Here is a 7,356-nt window from a genome sequence, read left to right as displayed (position 1 = left end):
GACTAAAACTAAAACAATTGCTGAAAACTAAAATGGGACTAAAACTAAAATGCCATTTTAGTTAAAAGACTAAGGCTAAAACTAAATCAAAATTTGCTGCCAAAATTAACACTGCTTCCCTCCTCTCCCGCTGGGATGTTTCAGAATGAAGAATGCTGAAAGGTCTGGTAACTATGTAATTTACCAGCCCCTTCCTTTTCTTAATGAACACAGTGAGTGATCAGTTTTAGAAGTGTAAACCAAAGCTTAGCCATAAGGCTCAAGCCTTATATCATCTTAAAATCAACTAGAAAGTGTATACAACACCTTTTCTACCCACCTTGGGTACCCCATTAGGAGTACCATGAGTAACTAGGGGAGGATAAGCATTGCTTGCTGACAGACAGTGCTGATGAGAAATGGCTGTCAAACTAATCATAAAGTCTTTGAAGTTTGGTCATTGGCTTGTTTTAGCTTCCTGCTTGCAGTTTACCATTCCTTAGATGTGGTGATTGCATTGGTTTTCATTTTAGATGCTTTCTTTCCTTAATTTTACCTGGTGATCCACTCAGTAACAGGCTTTCTGTCTTAGGGTGTCTACATTCTGGATGAAGTAGTAAAGCAGACACCTTTGGAGAACAGCATTGTCAGTCTGGGGGGACTAAGAAATTGAAGCTGAACTCCAGCTAAAAAGGCCTCATGCATACTGAGTATCAAAAATTACACTTTTAGACACTTCAGATCTGCGCTATAGCCGAATGACGGCTACAGCGCAGATCTGCTTTGGCGGGAGTACGTCTATTGACGTCCTTCCCTTTCAAAGCTGGCCACGCCCCCGTGCGGGCCGCGCGCGGCACGCGCTATGATCACCCGAGTCACTGGGACTCGGGTGATCACAGATCGGAGTAAGGGGTCGATCCCGACCCCTTACCACATGATCGGCTGTCAGCCAATGACAGCTGATCACATGATGTAAACAGAGGATCGGTAATCGTTTTTTTACTTCTCACGCTGACAGCGTGAGGAGAAAAAAAAGCCGATCACTGGCTTCTGTTGAAGGGACATCAGTCCCAAGCAGAGAGAGGCGAAGCCGCCTGATATGTGCCTACAGTGCCCACCAATCAATGCCCACCAGTACATCAGTGCCACCTATCAATGCCCATGAGTGCCACCTATCAATGCCCACCAGTGCTGCCAAATGGTGCCTCATCAGTGCCACCTAGCAGTGCCGATCAGTGACCATCAGTGCCACCCATCAGTGCCACCTATCAGTGCCACTTATTAGTGCCCTTCTGTGCCACTTATCAATGCCCTTCAGTGCCACCCATCAGTGCCACTCATCAGTGCCACATCTCAGTGCCCACCAGTGCCACCTCATCAGTGCCCACCAGTGCCACCTATTAGTGCCCATCAGTGCCGCCTTATCAGTGCCCATCAGTGCCACCTTATCAGTGCCCATCAGTGTCGCCTTATCAGTGCCCATCAGTGTAGCCTCATCAGCGTTCAATGAAGGAGAAAAATCACCTGTTTGCAAAATTTATTAACAAAATATAAAACGGTTTTGTATTTTTTTTTTTTAGAAAACAAAAAATAAAAAACCCAGAGGTGATCAAATACCACCAAAAGAAATCTGTATTTGTGGGATAAAAATTTTATTTGGGTACAGTGTAGTATGACCGCGCAATTGTCATTCAAAAGTGACAGCGCAGAAGGGGGTTTAGGTGCCCAGTAAGCAAGGGGTTAAGGGCATTTTACTTTTTTTTTCTGCCTCCAAATGCCCCTCCATGTTAGCCCATGTGTCCATGCACGCATAGGTGTTTACATGCATTTAGAGGCAGGGGCATTTTGGAACAGAAAAAAACCCCCAAAACCAGCACATTCAGGAGGGGAGCTTTTTGCCTCTAAAAAAACACCTGACGTGCTTAAACGCATGTGAATGCAACTTTATGTGCATTAACACTAGGCGTGTCAAGAGAGTGAACATTCATTTATTTCAATGGCCAGGAGAAAGGCGTTTAGTAGAGCTGGCCAATAGCTCATTGCGCATAGGGCAGAAGTGTTTACAGAAACATATTTTTTTTTCTCTTTTGAGATAAAGGTTTTAAATAAAAGAATAAAAGCTGACCATAGTAAGCACCCCTGTCAGTGGTAAATGGTTTGTCTCAACTCTCTAATTGCTAGTTTGTCTGGACAGCTTCCTCAGGATCCTTACGGGGACCTTAACCAATATATTTATAATAAAAGATGCAGGTGAGGGGGGCTGCTGTCTCATGGGGCCACAGCTTTAAACACTGTGGCCCTTCCATTATTTGTTCAGTCCACATTAAAATATCTATATATTGATACAGGTACTATTATTACTTTTCACATTCACTAAACTCTGTGAGTTTAAAATCCTCTAGACATGGCCATTTTCTTTTCAATACAGACCCCACTTAGTGCAGACCCCCCAGCAGTACAGACACTCCTCAGTACAGACACCCCCCTAGTGCAGACCCCCAGCATTACAGACCCCCCTCAGTGCAGGACCCAACCACCCCAGCAGTACAGACATCCCCCCGTGCAGACCACCCCCCTCAGTACAGACCCCCCTCAGTGCAGACACCCCCAGCACTGCAGACACCCCCCTTAGTGCACACACCACCCTAGTGCAGACCCCCCTAGTGCAGACCCCCCCACCAGCATTACAGACCCCACTCAGTGAAGACCCCCAGCAGTACAGACACCCCTCAGTACAGACAACCCCTAGTGCAGACCCCCCAGCAGTACAGACCCCCCTCAGTGCAGGACCCAACCCCCCCAGCAGTACAGACATCCCCCCAGTGCAGACCACCCCCCTCAGTACAGACCCCCCTCAGTGCAGACCCCCCTCTGCAGTACAGACCCCCCCAGCAGTGCAGACACCCACCTTAGTACAGACACCCCCCTAGTGCAGACCCCCCAGCATTACAGACCCCACTCAGTGCAGACCCCACATCAGTACAGACACCCCCCAGTGCAGATCCCCCAGCATTACAGACCCTCCCTCAGTGCAGACACCCCCTTATCAGTGCAGACCCCCCCAGCAGAACAGTCACCCCCCACCTCAGTGCAGACCCCCCTCAGTGCAGACCCCCCAGCAGTACAGACACCCCCCCTCAGTGCAGACTCCCCCAGCAGTACAAACACCCCCCCTCAGTGCAGGATCCCCCTAGCAGTACAGACACCTCCCCCCAGTGCAGGACCCCCCCAGCAGTACAGACACCCCCCAGGGCAGACCACCCCCAGCATTGCAGACACCCCCCTCAGTGCAGGACCCCCCAGCAGTATAGACACACACCCCCTTACATACCTCAGAACAGCGCTGACAGTCTCCACTCCAGATACACACAGAGGTGTCCCTCAAGGCTCGAGCGCAGGCTCCTCCTCCTCTGTGGATGTAAACAGAGAGGAGGGGAGGCGGCTTTAGTCCGCACTGCTGAGGGACAGCCAGGGGTGTTGGTGGTGCGGCTGCCACTACGCTTCCCAAGAGTGTCACCCGGTGCGGCCCGCACCCGTCTGGCAACGCCACTCATGCGGGCCCCAACTCGGCTGCGGGCCCCATAGCGACCGCATGTGTCGCTATGGTGGTAGTTCCGCCACTGTATGTTGCTATGTAAGAAATCCTGTTTTTTTGTGTAGTGGCGTAAGAACCTTTTTGCATAAAACACTTTTACTTTAAATGGTTGGTGGAGTGAAACAGATACATATAGTTTATAGCTTTGCTTCTCACAGACTCTGTCAGGTGAAAATTACACCATTCTTATTGCTCTACTTAGCAATTGAAATCCATTTCAGTAAAACATAGAGTTTCTGTGTAATTTTTTAAATATATTTTAGAATAGCTGCTAAGGAATATAGATATATATTAATACATAATGTCATAAAGATTACGTTATTTACAGAAATTTTAAAAGCCAGTTTTATAGAAGTATACCTACATTACACTTGATACTTCAATGATAAACACATCCCCACTGGATAGTACTTGATGACCCCATATACTAAGGGGTCTATTTATAAAACATTTGTTGGATGGATGCCACACACATTTTCGCAGGCTGCACAAATTGTGGCCTTAATTTCTGTATTAGATACATTCCTATCATCGTTAGCTCTATCTAGTGGTCAAAATGTGGTATAGTTATCTGAAATACCTCAATGAGAAAATATACCACATTTTGGCCACTAGATGGGGATGACAATCATCAGAATTAATCTATACAGAAATGATGACAACAATTTGTGTAGACTGAATGAATGCATTTGGCATTCATCCAACAAATGTTTGATAAATAGACCCCATGACCAAAAATGTGATTCTAAGGTGGCCTCAATTCCACCGGCACTCACCAGATATTAGTGACCTCTTACCTCATCAGTCCCTGTCTCCCTATAGTTACTCAGATGTCATCATATGAAGAGACATGCCATCGATAAAGAAAAAGAGCCTCCATAATACAGTACTATTTATTAAAGATTCAAAATGAAACAGGATGCATCCACTTGTTTATATTTCAAAGTATATATTTCAGTAGGAAACATGTGTTTATGATCCAGGAAGAGCCACAGCACCTTGGTCACGACTAGATGTCAGCATCCACTCCAATGACCAGAAGTGACTTCAGCTGGAAGTCCCTAAAGGAGTACTATTTAGAGCGCATTTGACCTTCCTATATATGTAAGAGGTCACTAAGATCTGGTGAGTGCACATGGGGTCACCTTGAAATAGCATTTTTGGTCATGGATGTGTGGTGTGGCACAATATTTACACGTTGGAAGAGTACTTCTTACAGAGAGAATCATATACTTGTTTGGACTTTTTCGCATAGCACTGTTCAGAGTACTGTTGGCAATTTGATATATAGCAATATATATGGTTGGTTTTGTGCAATAATATGTTTATGTACATATATTTATGTTACTGCACAATGTATAGATTGCCACTAGTACTCAGTACCAATTATATCTGAGACAATTTGGATATTGAAACTTCAACATTTCACATTGTTAGCGCTGCAATTTCATTTTATTGGTGATACTAGATGCTAAAGGGTTAAGCATTTCACGCAGCAGCTTCAAAAACAAGCAACAGAGGGCACACCAACCTAGCACATTACCTTTGTGATAGCTTTATTAGTGTTGAAAGAACAGATGTATACTCACAAAAAACATCAGCAATAAGGCACACCAAAGTCCACAATGTACTTGAAACTGTCTGATCATCTAGACAAGTCCCAAGCATGAGAAGACCTTTCAAAAGGCTGACATTTTGAGGGGAGATCCCCTCTTCCTCAGAGCTCTGATCTCCCCTGGAAACGCTGTACTGACCCATAGTGGGCAGCAAAACCGGTGCAAATATTGGATTAACCGAAGATGTCTGATTTCTGGCAGTCCCCATCTCTCCAGCACAGCTTCACTAAAGTTACAGGGCACAGAGAGCACAGGATTTTGCATATCTTTAATTTTGTCGTCACCTGATCAATGACTGAAGTGGTGAGGGTAGCTTTTCTTGTGTCTCTGGGCCAGGTGAGCTTGGTAGTAACAACAGGTGACACAAGGATGACCGAGAAGCTTGAGTGCTATAGCTGCAGCATCTGTTCTTGTGGCAGGACAGTGTCAGGTGTGGAAGTATTGTCAGCTGGTGACAACATGAGGCAGCAATAGTTCACTATTATTCAAGCAGACAGACAGGAACCAGATCAGCAAGTACAAGTGAAGTCAAATGAAGCCAGGAATTGGTAACTGGTGGGCCATAAAGTGCAAATATCACAGGCAAAAGCAAAGTCAGATGAAGCTGAGGGTCAGTAACTGGCAGGCATAAGCAGGTTCTGGTAGTTAGTCCAGGGTTAACAGCAGGAATCCATGCAGAAGCAGATGCACAATCAGATCGGATGGCATTGGATGGAAATGGACAGGCAGTTTGTTTCCATCTGATTGCCCTGTAGAGAAGAGTGGGACTGTGTCCGTGTCAACTCTGCATAGCGGAGCGGACACAGACCTGTCATCTGCCTGCTCAGCGGGGATTAGTGGCGAGATCCCCCGCTGAGCAAGGGGATTCCGCAAAGCAGAGGCGCCCCTGTGAAAGGTGCCTTAACTTTATGACGAAAACATTTGATAGCAGGTATACTTTTTACCTGTCTGCTATAACATTTTTCTTTGTGTCATTGGTGACTGGCTTATGCCTGTGTACAGTGCACACTCCTGACCCATTCCTTACATCTGTAAGTTGTACTGGGATGATATAACTCAATGCACAAGATATGACACAAATGGTATTAATTGGCTGGCTTTGTGAACCACTTGAAACTCAATAAAATTGTTTGAACAAAAAGTATAACCATTACCCAAACCAAGAGTATATGCCAAAATTGTGATTCCAAAATAACTCCATTATCAACAAATACAAGTTTAAACTGCAGGCACAAGAACTTACAATTGAGAACAAATAATCCAGGAGGCTCCAACAGCAACAATTCACCGCGCTACAATAATCGTTATTTTTAGAGTGACCCTTATTTTTAGCAATAGGATCTGACAATAACAAGTAGAAAAATAAGGATTGCTACAGCAAATAATGTTATAGCTTTTAGCATTAAAAGGTTTATTTACTAAAGGTAAATAGACTGTGCACTCTTACAAGAGCTTAGTAAATGAGGTAAAGCTCAATCACGTGCAAGGAAAATAAAACAACAACATTTTTGCTTACACATGATTGTAAAAGTGCACAGTCTATTTGCCTTTAGTAAATCAACCCCTGGATCTCATTTCAAAATCAGATAGCCGAGAGTGGTGATATTTAGGATGTTTTAGGGGAAGGAAAGAGTGTCATGTGACTTTCACCAATGGGAGGCTGTTGAGTAGTCCAAAGGGTGACTAGGCTGTGGTAGAGACTGTAGCACAGAGTCTGTTACCATTTTTATAGCACATATTGCACAGCAGAGGTGTATATCACTTTGCACATCATTTGTCAGGTGAAACATGTCATATAAGAGTTTATGCATGCATTTAGATGTTTGGCTGGAGTTTTACTTCAAGTTTTTACAGAGAAATACATTTTCATTGATTGTGAATGCATCCTAAACCTTTTTAAAATGGTTGTAAAGTTAAAAGGTTTTTTATCCTAATGCATTCTATGCATTAAGAAAAAATGCCTTTTGTGTGCAGCAGCCGCCCTCAGCCCCCCCCCAATACTTACCTGAGCCCCCTCTCTATCCAGCAATGTCCACAAGTGCCTCGGTCATCCAGGACTCTCCCTCTTGATTGGCTGAGACACAGCAGCAGAACCATTGGCTCCCGCTACTGTCAATCAAAGTCAGCCAATCAGTAGAGAGAGGGGGTGGGGCCGAACCACCGAAC

This window comes from Aquarana catesbeiana, linkage group LG01, assembly GCF_042186555.1.
Source record: "Aquarana catesbeiana isolate 2022-GZ linkage group LG01, ASM4218655v1, whole genome shotgun sequence".
Classification (NCBI taxonomy): Eukaryota; Metazoa; Chordata; class Amphibia; order Anura; family Ranidae; genus Aquarana; species Aquarana catesbeiana.
This window is presented reverse-complemented; position numbering follows the sequence as displayed.